This window comes from Pinus tabuliformis, chromosome 9, assembly GCF_031772625.1.
Source record: "Pinus tabuliformis cultivar Carrire ecotype Pingquan chromosome 9, CPIR1, whole genome shotgun sequence".
NCBI classification, from domain to species: domain Eukaryota; kingdom Viridiplantae; phylum Streptophyta; class Pinopsida; order Pinales; family Pinaceae; genus Pinus; species Pinus tabuliformis.
In genome coordinates, this window is record NC_142307.1 from 1923900821 (window position 1) to 1923918936 (window position 18116).

At 39.8% G+C, this 18116-nt stretch overlaps 2 pseudogenes; one reads left to right on the forward strand and one right to left on the reverse strand.

Annotated features, from left to right (window-relative positions):
* LOC149156644 (uncharacterized) overlaps positions 1–18116 on the forward strand; it is an 88930-nt pseudogene that overhangs the window by 15117 nt on the left and 55697 nt on the right.
* LOC149156645 (ubiquitin-conjugating enzyme E2 4-like) lies at positions 3584–7184 on the reverse strand (annotated as a pseudogene).

Below are 18116 nucleotides of genomic sequence, written 5' to 3' on the forward strand. Positions count from 1 at the left end.
TTGGTAAGAGCATCTAGTCATAAGAGCATACTTGAGAAAGTGAGATAGTGGTTTCACAAGGTGAAATGTAGTGTTCTGAAAGCAGTGGTTCAAGTTGCAGCGGTTGAAGTTGTGTGTGGATCAAGATAGAAATAAAATAAAAAATAAAATCAAAATTTTCATGTAAATAGGCATACGATTGTAAGACCTAGAAAGGCATGCGTACCCCTTGGGTAAGTTTGAATGTCCACTGGGGTGATATGGAGATGCATGTTGTGGTATGATGAAGCATGTTGAACTAGGATAGCATGTGATATTTTCAAATACCCTGACATTGACTGGGTAGGGCCTGGAGGTGAGTGGTGGCTAGCTCACTTGGCATATTTGGCTAGATTTGGCCAAGGAAAACCCAAATTCAAGTTTAAAGGGGAGATCGTTAGATAAACTTGACCCTAGGTGGTTTGGGGCACCTAGTATTGGTGACTCATGGTATTGAGCTCATGGTATTACATGTATTTGAAGGCATTAAAAGGCTTCTGTATTCTCCATTATACATCCTCTCAGGCATTCACCAATTTCATATGAGCCTCTCCTCCGTTACATAACTGCTATTCATTATGAATCTCATTACAAAACTAATTGGTAGTGATTAATAAAGATTTTACTCATAATTGCATTATTTTTTGTCACATTTCAACAAACTCCACCTTGACAAAAAATTTCCTAATCCCTTGCCCATGCCCATTCATCATCTCTTCTGCAAGACAAGAGAAGTCAAACACCATCGCAACTGCTCTACTGTAACTAGCTTCGTGAATATATTTGCACAATTTTCCTGCATATGGACCTTCTTGAGAGCTACTTTTCCACCATCGATCACATGTCTCAAAAAATGATACCTTACATCAATGTGCTTGGTCTTGTTGTGATAAGATGGATTTGTAGCTAAGTGAACAGTAGTCTAACTGTCACAGAATGCATTCACTCTCTCCTACATCCTTCCAATCTCATCAAGTAGACCCTTTAACCAAATTGCTTCTTTACTGGCATCTGAAGCAACTATATATTTTGTGTCAGTAGTGGACAAAGCAATTGTTTCTTGAAGATTTGACATCCAGATAATTACTCCACTTGCAAGAGTAAAGACATAACTTGTAGTAGATCTCATTTTTTCCAAATCACCTGCATAATCAACATCCACATGTCCGCACACTGATCGTTCACTTCCATTAAAGATGATGCAATGGTCACTTGTGCCTCTTAAATACTGAAGCACCCATTTCACTGCTCGCCAATTTTCTTCACCCGGATTTGACATGAACCTTTTGACAACTCTAACTGCATGTGAAATGTCAGGTCTTGTAGATACCATCTCATACGTTAAGTTGCCTACAACATTAACATATGGTACATGAGACATATACTGCTTTATTCATCAGTTCTAGGACTCAAAACTAGAGAAAGATTTAAATGGGATGCTAATGGAACATTAACATGTTTCACATTGTCCATACCAAACTTTTCAAGTACGCTTTCCACACACTTCTGCTATGATAACCAAATCTTACCATTTTTCTTGTCTCTGTGTATCTCCATGCCCAAGATGTGTTTTTCTACTCCAAGATTCTTCATATCAAATGTCCTAGAGAGTTGAGCCTTTAACTTGTTGATCTCATCCATTCTTTTGCTTACAATAAGCATATTGTCAACATACAAAACTAATATAACAAATATGCCACAGAAACTCTTGAAGTATACACAATGTTCATACTCAATTCTAATAAAGTTCTGGCTCACCATGAAGGAGTCAAACTTCTTGTACTATTTTTTAGGAGACTGCCTCAGGCCATACAATGATTTCCTGAGCTTCCAAACTAATATTTTGTTGCGACCTTGTACAAAACCTTTTGGTTGTTCCATATATATATCTTCATCCAAATCACCATGTAGAAAATATGTTTTAACATCTAACTATTCTAACTCAAGGTCAAGTAATGCAGTTAGTGTCAACACAGTACGAATAGAAACAAGTTTTACAACTGATGAAAAAATATCATGAAAGTCAATACCTTCAACATGAGAATATCCTTTTAGCCTTGCCTTATACATTTCGATACTTCCATCAACTTTCCATTTCAATATAAAGACCCATTTACATCCAACAACACTTCCCTTGAGGAAGTTCTACAAGATCCGAGGTATTTTTCTTGGCTAAGGAATCTGTTTCTTCTTCCATAGCCTTTTTCCATTTGTCATTATCCGCGTCATCCACTGCGTCTTGATAACAAGAAGGTTCCCCATCTCCAATAATCAATGCAAAAGATGAAGCAAAATCTTCATATCTTTTGGGTGTTTTTCTTTCCCTTATAGACCTTCTGAGAGTGATTGGTTGCTGAACTAGTTCTAAAACTTCCTTTGCATCTTCTTCACCTTTTCCTTCAAAAGTCTCTCCTTCTTTTAGACTTTTTGAAAAAGATCTAGTCTTCAATTGAATCAACTGACTTGGCGATACCTGTTCCTGTTCAATTTTTTCAACATCTGATTTTAAAAAAGGAAGATTCATCAAATGTTACATATCTACTAATGACTATCTGCCGTGTAGGATCCCACACCCTGTATCCTTTCACCACATAGTCATACACAACAAAGACATAACATTTCAATTTTGGATGTAATTTTGAAAACTGATTTTTAGGAATAAGAGCATAGGCATCACAACCAAATATCCTTAAATGTGAATAATCACAAGACTGACCTGACCAAACTTCTTTAGGATTTTTACAATTAATTGCAACTGAAGGTGATCTGTTAACTAAATAACAAGCAATGGACATTGCTTCTACCCAAAAATTCTTTTGCAAGTTAGCATCACTGATCATGCTTCTAGCTTTTTCCATAAGAGTCTGATTCATACGTTCAGCAACACCATTTTGTTGAGGAGTATAAACAGCAGTTTTATGTCTAACAATTCCTTCATCCTTGTAGTACTGTTCAAATTCTAGAGAAGTAAATTCACCACCATTGTCAGTTCTCAAACATTTAATTGACTTGTCTATTCTTTTTTCTATCATTTCTTTAAATTGTTTAAAGACATTGAATACATCAACTTTCTTTTTTAACATAAAGACCCAAACTTTCTGGGAGAAATCATCAATAAACATTAAGAAATATAAAGCACCTCCATACAATACAACAAGAGATGGGTCCCCACCGATCAGAATGAATATAGTCCAAAAGTTCTTTACTATTATGACTTTCAGTATTAAACATCTCTTACACTGCTTTCCATACACACAATGTTTACAAAAATCTAAATTCAAGGATTTCAAATCAGGAAGTAATTTACGGTTCATTAATACCTGAAGACAATTATATGCATATATATGCAGCAATTACCCTTTTCTTCATACACACATCTACCTACAAAAAGACCAAATTATTTCTGTCAAAAATTAATAGCACTGTTAATGAATAACGATGAAATTCTTAAACTTCCAAGCTAAGAATGCTAATTTCATTCCCAAAAATCGCATTGTGGATCAGCTCAATTGGGACTTCAATAACATCTAGATCTAGAATGACATGGGCCAGCCAGACTAGCCGTTTACTCATCATCAGAGGCATATTCATTGTCGCTAATGTCTTCGCCATCTTCGTCTTCCTATTGACCTCCTAGGTCTTCTGCCTTCGCATACAGATTACAATATTCTAAAACACAGCACAAAAGAAACTATTGATAAAATAGGGCAAGAATTATATGTTTAAACATAATGTTCCTGAAGAAATCTTTGGATAAGCTGTACAAATAGTTCAAGTTAACAACATAAATACAAGAAGTGAATCAACAAACAATATTGTTCCTAAAGAAATCTTTGGATATGTTGTACAAATAGTTCAAGTAAAAATTATAAATACATGAAGTGTCTCAGCAAAATTTCCAGGGAAAATTTCTAATGCAAATTGGGAAAAGCATCGGTGAATTCACCTTTCACCTTCTGGTCATAAAAATTTATGTCATGCGTCAGTAAGGCCCCAGCCTCCTCATTTAAAGGATCCTCTGGATTAGGATGTAATAGAAGTTGAGGAAGAAATACTTCGAATACATTCACGATATTTGCAATATCAATGCAAGAAGTAAACAGTAAACTGACTAAAAGATTGAGGGTAGTAGATTTCTAGAAACCAAGATGCAAAAAAAACAGACTCATTCCTTAGTAAACACAAAAGCACACTCAATTCTTGAAGTAATCAAGAAAAGTTGCGTGGTTAGATTTTATTTTTTTCCCTTACCATAGATTGGACTCCAAGTCTAATTAAGAACGTCTAGGCAAACGGAGTCAGATCTGAAGTCCCAAGAGAATGATGCCCAGTTAGTAAAATAACTCAAATGGAAAAATTTAGGGTGACGAAGCATCCCTGCATACTGAACATAGAGAATGGGTTGGGAATCTCGTTAGAGTTAACTGAAGAAATGTAGGGTCCATTGCATTAGTGTTCCAATGCATTTTTTTAGATCGTTAAAGTTTCAGTGTATTTTTCTTAGAGATTGTTGTTTTCCAATGTAAATGTGAGCTTTAATTCATTTAGTATTTTTTTCATTCTGTTGTAATTGGTTATTATAGTTATTTATTATACCTATCTCATTTCTATAAATATGGGATTCTATTGTGTGTTTGGGAACAAATTAGATCTTGTTTTCTCTGTTTGATATCCTCTACATTTGCCTATTGATTGAGAATGCCATGTGAATGTTCCTTGTGGCAAAGGTCTGTCCAATGCAGAATTATCTTATCTTGAAGTTCTCCTAATAGTGACATAGGGAAAGCCAAAATGGAGAAACAAATGGGAACGCAACAAGAACGGAGAGGTGGAAACTTATGCCCACCCAAAATCCTAGCTTAATTTGCAAGAGGCCCTTTGCAAAATCCCTGTAGAACCTCCTTTTCAATATGTGACCCCAAAATGAATCCAAAGAACAAGTCTAAGCAAAAACTATTGAAATTGATGACTACATTTAAATGAATTTGCTATGTGAAGTAACAAAATCCTAAAATATGGAGAAACAAGTGGGAACGCAACAAGAACGGAGTGGTGGAAACTTATGCCCAACCAAAATCCGAGCTTAATTTGGAAGAGGTCCTTTGCAAAATCCCAGTAGAACCTCCTTTTCAATATGTGACCTCAAAATGAATCCAGAGAACAAGTCTAAGCAAAAACTATTGAAATTGATGACTACATTTAAATGAATTTGCTATGTGTAGTAACAAAATCCTAAAATATTTTGCTATTTGAAATGGGTACGTACGCCTCATCAACATTGGGATGGTAGATCTTATTCACAAAACCAATTGATGGTGATTTGTATGGATAACCAGCTGGTAGTTCCACATGAACCTTCCACACTCCACCTTGGTAAAGACCTGCGATCAGTACAGAGTCCAGAGAATGAATATTTTTTAGCATCCTAGCCATTTACTCATTGGAAAAATAAACTGTAAACATACCTCAATACTATAATAGAAGAGCTCAGACCACAACGCCATCTCGTACATGCATATAAGTTCAGAATGTTCATATAGGATTAGAATCTGTTTTGATATTCTGACCAAACTCGTGTTACCACATAAAAGTCTCCTGTGAGACTTATCTATCTTGTGATAGAGAAGATGTTACAGCCAAAAAAATAGAGAAGAAATACAGGGGCTACGTCGAAGAGCTTTAGAGAGTAAAATCTGAAAAACCATAGCAGAGGACATGATTCCGAATAAATTGTTAACGAATACATAAGACTGACCTAAAAAAATCACAAAGTCTACTGCAAATTTTAATATCTTGTAATACAGCAGATGAAGTAGTCACAATAGGGGTTGAACAAAATAAAAAAGAAAATAACACAGAAGATGATTTCTTGTCAATTGTGTCTAATTCCCGTGGCTGAAAGAAGAAATTTTATCTTTCCCATTTAAGTTCAAATCCCACTTTTGACATGTTTACTCTTCATGAACCAATTACTACTTCGAGCTATATTTACTCTCCATGAACCAATTGCTACTTGGAGCTGACAAAGTACCAGCGATCTCGTTCTCATTTACAGTACTGAAGGTAGGAGAAGATTCCACATGTAAAAGAAAAAACATAAAAGATGATTCCAAATGGAAGTTTGAAAAATAAAAAAACTGAAAGGTATCTTGTGCAACAAGGGTTAGGAAAAATAAGAAAAAATACATGTTGAGAGAAGTAAACCCAAATGGACTATGCGTGCAACTTGCCCAAGTTTATCAGAATGAGAAAAGGGAAAGGATTCTGCAATAGGAATGGAACAAGAAATGGGTCTAGAGAGTTCCCAGGCCAAGATTCCAGAATAAAGAACTGGGCTAGAGAGTTTCAGGGTATAATCAACACCCACATCCCCTCTACCAGCGTGTACTATAATTTACACATACAAATTGATTAGTAATATACAAATGTAGTACCAAGATGGAAATGGAAATGAGCATGCAGTTAGAAATGGGCCTCCTCGCCAAATTTATGCTGACATAGGTTTCAGTGAATAAGAAACCTGAGCCGACCACCCTTCCAAAATATAATATGCATATTAATGGATCAGTAATCTTCTAACGTAATGTGAAGATCTAAATGGAAATGGGAACAGGAACAAAACTAGAAACAAGTCTCCTGGTCAGGTTTCTGGCAGCATAGCACTAAGAAAAGAAGATTACATAAATCTTTCAATGATGTCATACGAATTTTAAGCAACAGAGCATTACACTAGTCGAATTTTAAGCAACAGAGCATCACACTAGATAAACTATTTCAGCTTAACAGAAACAATGGAAGTCCAACTTACTGTTTTCAGGTCCATTGAACACCACATAGAATTCATTGGCTGAATCATTTATGGTCTCCACTTTGTAGTCATTCATCATACTGCCCAATGGCAGACAATTACCAGTTAGCCAATACACATCAACTTCATATAATATCATGCACAAAAATGTTATCAAGATCCAAGAATTGCAGAAAGCATGAATTTAACAAGAAGGGAGCAAACCATCATATCACATTACCTTACAGTAACTCTAACCCACAACAGATACACAATTAAAGAAGGAAAAAGAAGGCAATACTAGCGATTGAAATACAGAATGGCTTTCGACTTACAGCTTCATGAGATCTGTATCCCTGCGCCTGATTGCAGCACACATGGTGTGGGGCTCTGATAATTGTATCCCTGCGCCTGATTCCATGATCGCGAACAATTCAATTCAGCGTATATACCCGACAATTCTTTCGTTTTCTTCCCAGTTATCCTCCGAGGTTTTATCGATGTTCTAGGCCTATGCAGCCTTTAAACCCACCACGGCGTTCGAGATCCGGCTAGAAAAATCCTGGGGTGGTCGGATTTCGATTGAATGCTCTGTTAATGGTGTTCAGTGGTATATCGTCGAAAAAGAGACGAAGGATCGAAGCTGTATATAAATATCAATAGATATTGAACGGGGCCTACTCGATGTCAAATTTGGTCACTTTGGATGATTATAGCCAACCCAGCTTGAAAATTAGTAATATATGGTTTTTCATATTGGTTATGGTCGGATCTCTAACTAGGTTAGTTAGAGGTTTAATGTAAAGAATTAATTTTCATACTCAGATGTGAAATTTAATAAACAATGGTTTATGATTAAAATTATATTAATGTTATATGTTATATTTATATGGATGGAAAGCATTTGTCATATATGTGAGAATAGGAACATTGAGGATGAAAACCACTTCATCTTAGAGTGCCGCGTACAACCATATTAGATCTCAGTGTCACAATCTTGTTGGAGATCAGATGCACAACAAACAATAAAATATATACACAACAATTAAAAAACATGCACAGGGACACAAGAATTAACGTGGTTCACCCAACCAATCTGGGCTACGTCCACACAACTAAGGCATCGGCAATCTTATTGATTAAACAGGAGATTACATAAAACTCTCACCCACCTCTCCCAGCTATCCATATGACTACCTATTTTATAGCAAGGAGAATCTAACTGCCTCTCACATCAAATTTAGGATGCATTAATTTTCTCCCAACAACCTGGAGCTAATCCAGCAACAGATTTCTATTGTTGTCACACACTGGGATTTTTTCCCTATTTCATCTAAAACAGAAAAATCTCAACAATCTCCACCTTGACAACAATTAGCCTGATGCCCTATTTGTTTATTATTTTTATCTTTTCTGCAATCCAAGAGAAGCCAAACACCAACGTAGCTTCTCTAACAAAACTGGTTTCGTGAACATGTCTGCACAATTTTCCTTTGTATGCACCTTTTCAAGAGAGACTCCCCTTTCAGTGATAACCTGTCTTACAAAATGGTACTTAATTGGAATATGCTTCGATTTACCATGATAGGCCGGATTCTTAGCCAAATGTATTGCACTTTGACTATCACAAAGTAACCTGATGTTGTCCTGTAACCTACCAAACTCACCAAGCAAACCTTTCAACCAAACCGCCTCTTTGCAAGCATGTGAAGCAGCAATGTATTTTGCTTCAGTAGTGGATAAAGCAACAATATTTTGTAGCTTTGACATCCAACTAATAGCTCGACCTGCAAGAGTAAAGACATATCCTGAAGTTGACCTTCTCTTATCCAAATCACCTGCAAAATCAGAATCAACATATCCGCAAACAGATTCACTACTCTTATTGTAAGTAATACAATAACTACTTGTGCCTCTCATATACCGAAGCACCCATTTTACAGTTGACCAATGCTCTTTACCAGGATTTGCCATATACCTGCTGACAACCCCAATTGCATGTGAAATATCTGGTCGCGTACAAACCATCGCATACATCAAACATCCTACTACATTGGCATACGGAATTCGAGACATATAATCCTTTTCTTCATCTGTATTAGGACATAAACTGGAAGAAAGCTTAAAATGGGAAGCTAAGGGGATTGATACAAGCTTCACATTGTTCATACCAAACCTCACAAGTATTTTCTCAATATACTTCTGTTGTGATAGCCACAGCTTACCATTGCCCCTATCTCTGAAAATCTCCATGCCCAAAATCTGTCTTGCTGCTCCTAGATCTTTCATATCAAATGTCCTTGCCATCTGAGCCTTCAACCTGTTGATTTCTTCAATGCTTTTGCTTGCTAAAAGCATATCATCAACATACAACACTAAGATAATGAACATGCCATTATTTAACTGCTTAAAGTAAACACAATGATCATATTCACTTCTTACATATTTCTGACTCAACATGAAAGAATCAAACTTCTTATACCACTGCCGAGGCGACTGCTTCAGGCCATATAATGACTTCTTGAGCCTGCAGACAAATTTCTCATTGCGATGCTGAACAAACCCTTCCGGTTGTTCCATATATATTTCCTCATCTAAGTCTCCATGTAGAAATGCAGTTTTAACATCTAATTGCTGCAATTCTAAATCAAGCAAAGCCACTAAAGCTAACACAATTCTAATTGAAACAATTTTAACCACTGGTGAAAAAATCTCATGAAAGTCAATACCGGCTTTCTGAGAAAACCCTTTTGCAACCAGCCGTGCTTTGTACCTGTCTTCCGTATCATTCACACCCCGTTTCAGCTTGAAAACCCATTTACACCCCACAGTTTTCCTGCCTTTCGGAAGCTCAACCAGATCCCATGTACCATTCTTACTTAAGGCCATCATTTCGTCCTTCATGGTTGCTTTCCACTTGTCACTATTTGAACCTTCTACAGCTTCCTGATAACACAAAGGTTCATCATCATTAGCGGTCAAAGCAACTGAAGTAACATGATCATCATACCTTCTCGGAGGGCATTTGTGTTGTGGGGGAAAGTATCCAACTCGGAATGACCCTAACCCACTCTAAGGGTGACAGTTCCTTAGCAACAGCTGAAAGCAAAGCTATCTAAAGTTACTTCTTTATGACATGCAAGAGATAAAAGGAAGAGATCCACTTACTGATGTCTTGCGCAAATGGTCTATCCAATCTCCTCTATTTGCCGCTTGCTCCCAGCTCCAAGTCTTTTCACGGGCCCAGCTACACGAGATCCTGCAAACAAGACAAAGAAAGGAAACTACAAGAAGCATGCATTCATAACTGATTCAAGGATTAGCATAAATCAAATACACAAGTAAGACAATACATCATTGAAACACATGCGAATAGAAGAACCTCAAATGCTTTATTAATATATGGAAGTAAGGTTCAGGCGGTGATACAACCATGAAAGGTCCAATCCAGCATCACCTTCCCGACGGAGAGAAATCTCTTCTTCACCTCCCTCAAGCAATCACCCAATGCTCACAACTGTAAACCAACAGCAATTCTTCGCACTAAATTCCGGCCTTCAGATCCCATGGGATGAGATCCTTATATAGAGTTTTGGAGTGAAGATAAGTCAGCTTGATGTGTGACTTGTTGTCCTCTTCAACTCCAGTTGTTCTTCAGTCCTTGAGTCCACTCGGAGTTTCTACCTTCCACTTGGAGTTTTAGAAGCTCTTTAACTCATCATTAGGCGAATCTTCTGATCCAAGTGTCATTTTGGAAGCTTCATGGGCACTGGCACATTGAGAAAAGATTCCTCCACATGTCAAAGTACGCCCAGCGCGGGTAGCCTTTGTTGCATTTGCTATGCAGCGCAGGTACACCATAGAGCTTTTGACATTCAGCGCAGATGCTTAGTGGAGCAGCTGCTTTGATCCAAAATTGACCTGTTTTTGAGTGTTTTTCAGTGGAGAACTGATTTGCAGTGCTGTGGTTTGCTGACCTTGTTCCTCTAAAGGTAAGAACAACATGTTTAGGGACTTTGGATCCCTTAGATTATTGACATTTCATGCTCTATGCTGTAAGACACAAAAATGTCTATAACAGTTGCCCCCTAAAGTATGAGGTCGTTTATCGTGTGAAATGCTTTATTAGGAGGATCCGAAGTTCATTCAATCGTCGGGAGGTGACCTGTAACAAAATACAATACAATACATTATCTTTTCATACTTTATTTTCATGATCTAGCTGATGCGGGCATTTCCCATGCTCAGCTTTATAAATACATTTGCTGTACATAAACAGACGATCGTCTGATAATAGACTGATAATTTTCTGCTTTTAATTATCATCCTTTTAGTAGGATGATCATCTGCTGCACATGTCTATGTTTTTATCTCCTGAATATATATCGCAGCCCAGATGGATGAAACTAGATCTGGGGTCTTCAAACTTGTCCGATCTTCACTCTAGTACAAGTCGATCCATGTGAGAATTTCTTGAAGTCGAACATGGAAAGACATCGCTTGATTACCAGTCAATAATGTAAACTGTTAACAAGCGCGAGATGAATCACCGATAATCATGATGACCCTCAAGGTACTGCAGCACAATTCACGTGGCGTGAATATAGGATCTGACGTCGAACACCACGCAAAGTTTCCTGGTCGAAGGTCATTAATGTATACCTATCGCCGGAAGTGAGAAACTTGCCATTGAGGCATGCAAGCTTCAAAGTACTGAGGGGGTGTTCCTAGATCAACTTCTTGGATAATGAGCTGATGTCGACAAGAAGTGATCCGTCAAAGGAGGGCCTTAATGAATCCCACATCAGTGACACGGAACGGAGCTAGTGATGATGGTGAAAACGATCTGTGAAATATGATTCAGGGTGGCGGTCATGGAAGGATGAAAGATGATGTATGGTAGTGGATGGGACCCGGTTGACACTTTCTGAATGAAATCTCTTGAACATATAACGACACTGATGTGATGGATCGGTAGCATTACCCCATGTATGGATGGTATGGCGAGACCATGGTGAAGGGACCGGTGAATGATAATAACCCAACCCGATATTTACGGAGGCAAAAGTGTCATGTTCAAGAGTGACTTGCTACCATTAAGCTTTGAGGTTCTCCCAATTTTTCCCCAGTCATTTTTGACCAGTACCTCTTTATTTTTGTCAAGCTTGAGGAGGATAACATATGCTTGTTCTATAACCTACCCTTCGGGCAAGCCCATCGCTATGTTTTAACGAGCCTAGCGATAGGGAAACTCGTTCTCGTCTAAAGACAAGTTTGTCGCTATCTAATATTTTTAACAAGCCCTAGCGACAAAGACAACTCGGTCCTTTTCATTTTTAGAGAGTCTGAAAAGGGTACATAAAGTGGACTCCAGGGGTCCTTTTTCGTCATCTAATCCCTTAAGTCCGAAAAAGTATAAAACAATACAGAAGGGATGAATGTTCGATAGCTTTATCGAGCCGAACTAGACAAGCGCTCGATCTTTTTGTGCAATAATCCCTCAGGTCCAAAAAGATTAAAATCTAGAGGAGGGATAGCTCTTTCGGTCCTTTTAACGAGCTGGAAGGCCAAAACTCGGCAAACTTTTCATTTTTTACGAGTCAGTGAAAAGAGCTCAAAGAAGACTCGTATTTTGAGGAACGAGTGATAAACAGGGATAGCAGCAGATTCCAGGTACAGGTTGGAATTTTCCAATCACGGCAGTATTACAAGGATGGCTAGGTGGGATCACTCTTCACAGCTGTTCCTCAAAATAGGTAAACAATCAAGTGGATGTGAATGATCGGCCAAATGAAAAGTGGAGGTGACGGTGCACAAACACGACCCAGGCTTTTATGGCTGATGAATTTACGGTCTCAAATGGTTATTTACCAGTTCATTTTTTTGGATGAGCTTGAACTCTGGGGAAAGCTTGCTCACATGCTTATGTTTATTTTTTAACGAGCATGAACTTTGCCAAAACTGCTCCTTTTTACCAGTCATAAAGCAGGAAGGTCTCTTGGAAGATCGCTATTTTTTAAAGAGCTTCATCTCCCTACGTATTGCTCCATATCCTCTCTTTGTGCAAGCCGGGTATCGACTTATCTACGGGTTAGCGGGGTTAGTCCTACCTAAAACTAAAAAGCCGCCCGCGCTTGCATTCCAAGAGGTTTGCATGCCCCCAGGTGTAAGTCTAATTTCAAGGCTGCCCCTACTTGTCCGTCAAAAACCCTTGTTTTCAACGGGTGAGGCTTACCTCTTTCTGGTTACCCAAAGAATGGTTTCATTTGCTGCCGCAAATGAAACTCTTTCTTCGGCGATGTCTATCATTAGGATACACAAAGATGGTTACAATTTGTTGCAGCAATAGAATCTCTTTCTTTGGAGGCTGCCCCTACTTATCCTTTAAAACATTTGTTTTAATGGGTGAGGCTTGCCTTTAATCCAAAGATGGTTACTACTTGCTGCCGCAAACGGATCCCCTTCTTTGGCAGAGCCTAATTATTTGGACAAAGGTGAGTAACGGGCCCCCGTCCTCCCACATAACTTTAACAAAAGAATCTTTTTCCAGAACAACCCCATTCCTAACTGCCCCTTCTTCTGCATGAGAGCTCTTTCCGGCCCTTCTGTTTTACGAAGATGAAGGGGGGGACGGGGTACGGACTAGTCGTATTCTCCCGCGGAAATTCTACTTTACACCCAAGGTTTTTTCTGCCTCCATAGCAGACCAGGATGCATACCCCCTGGGTTCCAGCCTTTCTTTCCCGAATCACTCGCACTCATCAGGAAGAAAAACCGGAGGTAGAGACCTTTCTTGATCAAATAGACCATTCAGGATAGGTATGTGACTACTTGCAATGCGTGATCCTGGAAGTGAAAGTTGGTCTACGAGCTTGACCATTCTTCCTTCGTATGGAAAACACATTATTCGAAAGAGTGAGGAGACTATTGCTTCCATGCAATATATGTAGTCTCGTCCAAGGAGTAGGTTATAATCCAAGGGTCCTTGGACGACCATCAAGTTCATCTTGACAGCCTTCCCTTTCAAGGTAATAGGCACATTAGGTAGAATCCCTAATGGTCGACTGGTTCCTTTGTCAAAACCCGAGAGATTCCTTGTCTCGGGCAAAAGCGTCGGGCAACCCAGTGCTTTCCAAGCAATAGAGGACAGGATACTCACAGATGCCCCTTCATCAATGATAGTTCCAGCCATCACCATTTTGTATATTTGGACTATAATTCTAAATGGTATACTGGCTGGTAACCGGGGTCTGCCTAGTTGGTTCCAATCAAAGGACACAACTAGGTTGCTTGGTGGTGGGACCGAATATACGGCCGGATATGATCCTGACGATGCTCCTTCCTGTGGTAAAGGAGTGGGCGCATTGCCCAGATGCTCATCAGAATCGGTGTTGATGAAAAGAATCTGGATGGTGTCATCCTTACTCTCTTCGGTAGGGGTGTCAGCTGAAGAGGAATCCTCAGTGACTGTGGTATTTGAAGATGAAACTTCTGAAGGGAGAACCGGGTCAACTTCCGTTTCGACCATTGGACTTTCGTCCGGTCCGGATTTAGTAGGTTCACTTTCAGTGACTGACACTTCAGCTGGCCCTATGAGCGGGGCAGCTGTATTTTCAACCAACGAAGGACTTGGCGAGAGTTTTTGATATCCAGGAGGAAGTAGCAACGGTGCAACCAGTTGATCTTCCAAAACTCTCTTTGCTTCGTCTAAAAAGGGACAACGGCGGAGGGTGTGATTGCCTTCACACAGTTCGCAGGGGTATCTCATTCCCCTTCGTCGTCTAGAACCTTCACTTTCGCTGGTCGACGGTAAGCATTCAACCTGGTTGTCAGAGGTTGACGCTTCCGAACCGTGGAAACGAGGGGACCAGTCCCTTAGTATCCGGGGAATACTGGGACAATCACGGTGGAGGTGGTTCCCTCTACATATGACACATGGCGATTTGGGCCCGGTCCGTGCTGTGTGTGGATTTTTATCAGATGCCTTTTGCTTGCCCCCAGGCGCCTTTGGCTCCTTCTGCTTCTTTTCTTTCTTCTTCTTTTCCTTCTTCTTTTCTACGGGAGCTCCACTTTCGGCGGCTTGACCTTTCGAAGAAGAAGGATCGGAGGAAGGCTTATGAGAAGCGGAAGGCTGGAGGGCAGCTCTAGACTGGTCTAACTGTTGACTCGACTGTTCAGGAACCGTGGTGTTCTAAACTACAGTGGTTGAGAATAGCCAAACTGGCAAGCCAATTGTCAGTCCTGGAAGCGACAATGTGGCCATGTGGGGCGCACCAACTTCTCCCCAAGAGGAGAAAGGGCTAGGGGTCCCATCATGTGGAATCCCTTGGTTGGTGTGTTCCATGTTCTCAACCTAAAGATCAACGTAGGAATAAGGGGTGATTATGTTCCGCTTAGAATGAATTTTATATAACGATGCTTTAGACACAACTTGCTTTTTCACTTTTTAAGAGTCGAGAAAAAGCTAAAGATGACTCTAGTCTCCTTCGATGTATTAACGAGCCCGAAGTGACAAATGCTCGGATGGAATTTTTCAGTTATAGAGTTTGAAAAAGGCCAAAAGAAACTACTCTGGAGTTCTAGGCAGAGGGTGTGCCAAACCTTTCGCGAAACCACAGAATACGTTTTACGGTACGAGTGGTCGATCTTCGTGAATGATGTGTTCACTGCATAGCGATCAGTAGGGCGGCCGACATGGCTTCCTATGGATAAAGGCTTTGTTCCTATAGGGGTCCCCCAATATACGCGACGGTACGCGGGGGCACAAGTCCGTATTAGTGCTATCGTCCCTCAGGAGGAATCACCCACCTTCGTAGAGATCGACAGTCACTATGTTTAAAGACGCCGGTTCACGTCTCTACCTAGACCTCTACTGTGTTTCGTTATGTTTCAAAGCGTTGTTAGATAAATTCAGTTCTTTTTAGGTTGATCTTGCTTAGCAGTTTGCCTTTATGGATCACCACGTGATGTATGATACAACTCCTAAATGCAGTTTAAGAATGATAAGCAAGCTTTTTCAATTCTTTCAACTTATGAAAACCTTAACTACTGAAGGAAAAGAAAGACATCATCTTTTCAAACAGATCATAGAGCACACACTGATGCACTTTTCCTAAATCGACATGCAAGCTGTCAAAATGCACATGCACAATGCAAGTATTTATTTTCTTCTTCCTTAATGTTGATGTATTACAAAAAGAAAGTTGTTGTATAATTTCGAATTCAATTTCGAGCGAAAGCAAACAAGTTTTGTCCAATAATCAAAAGAACACCTTAAGATTCACTCGTTTCAACATAAGAAATACTGAAATTCGAACCATATAACGAAAGCAAATGCTCAAGCAACTATGAACAGCAATAAACTAGCTCTTAGAATCACAACGACACTTTCTCATAGGTCTAGATCCAAGAGGTCATAGCAAGACTAGTTCACTTTCGCTACGGGAAACTGTGAATGACAGCAAGAAATACAATAATAACAATCACGGTTTCTTCATACAACTGAGGCGGGATGAAGGCAAAGAAAATTAGTTTCAGCTAGGTATACAGGTTGACAACAGGCTGCAAAAAACAATACTGAAAATTGGGCAACAGACAGTGGGGAATCCCAGTTGCACAAGGAAAAACTGGATCAACGCAGGTGTTGCACTGTCAATCTGACATGCAGCGTAGGTAGCCCCTTCGGGACCTGCGTTGCAGCGCAGGTAGCCTTTGCTGCAGCTGCACTGAAGAGACAACTCTCGTCTCTCTCAGATTCCGGGTCACAGTTTGCTCAAAAATCAATGGTTTTTGGCCAAATCAGAGGCTATCAGTCAAGTATACACTAGAGGATGATTAAAGGAAGATGAACACTATCACAAAGAGCTAAAAAGAGTCCTTGTGGATCATCTCTTCAAATCATAAACATGCCCAGCACTGGGCTAGAGTAGCTGCCCTCTACTTTGCATTCGAGGGACTCGAATGCAGTTTGATTCGGTACTCCCTTTGTTTAAGAAATGAATAGCAAGAAACACAAGCTACCAACAAGACACGATCCCCAGCGGGGTCGCCAGTCTGTTGTGGGGGAAAGTATCCAACTCGGAATGACCCTAACCCACTCTAAGGGTGACAGTTCCTTAGCAACAGCTGAAAGCAAAGCTATCTAAAGTTACTTCTTTATGACATGCAAGAGATAAAAGGAAGAGATCCACTTACCGATGTCTTGCGCAAATGGTCGATCCAATCTCCTCTATTTGCCGCTTGCTCCCAGCTCCAAGTCTTTTCACGGGCCCAACTACACGAGATCCTGCAAACAAGACAAAGAAAGGAAACTACAAGAAGCATGCATTCATAACTGATTCAAGGATTAGCATAAATCAAATACGCAAGTAAGACAATACATCATTGAAACACATGCGAATAGAAGAACCTCAAATTCTTTATTAATATATGGAAGTAAGGTTCAGGCGGTGATACAACCATGAAAGGTCCAATCCAGCATCACCTTCCCGACGGAGAGAAATCTCTTCTTCACCTCCCTCAAGCAATCACCCAATGCTCACAACTGTAAACCAACAGCAATTCTTCACACTAAATTCCAGCCTTCAGATCCCATGGGATGAGATCCTTATATAGAGTTTTGGAGTGAAGATAAGTCAGCTTGATGTGTGACTTGTTGTCCTCTTCAACTCCAGTTGTTCTTCAGTCCTTGAGTCCACTCGGAGTTTCTACCTTCCACTTGGAGTTTTAGAAGCTCTTTAACTCATCATTAGGCGAATCTTCTGATCCAAGTGTCATTTTGGAAGCTTCCTGGGCACTGGCACATTGAGAAAAGATTCCTCCACATGTCAAAGTACGCCCAGCGCAGGTAGCCTTTGTTGCACTTGCTATGCAGCGCATGTACACCATAGAGCTTTTGACATTCAGCGCAGATGCTTAGTGGAGCAGCTGCTTTGATCCAAAATTGACCTGTTTTTGAGTGTTTTTCAGTGGAGAACTGATTTGCAGTGCTGTGGTTTGCTGACCTTGTTCCTCTAAGGGTAAGAACAACATGTTTAGGGACTTTGGATCCCTTAGATTATTGACATTTCATGATCTATGCTGTAAGGCACAAAAATGTCTATAACAATTTGATCCTTGTAGACCTCCTTAAGAATGTTTCTGGTGCTTCCACAATTGGCTGTCTATCATCTGTAGGAACTTCTTCATGATCGCCATCTGAGACCTGTTCATGACCTCCATCTGAACCCTGTTCATAATCTGATTCTGAAACCTGTTCACGACTAGAATCTGAACTATGGTCGTTATGGCTATCATTAGAAATGCTGTCAAA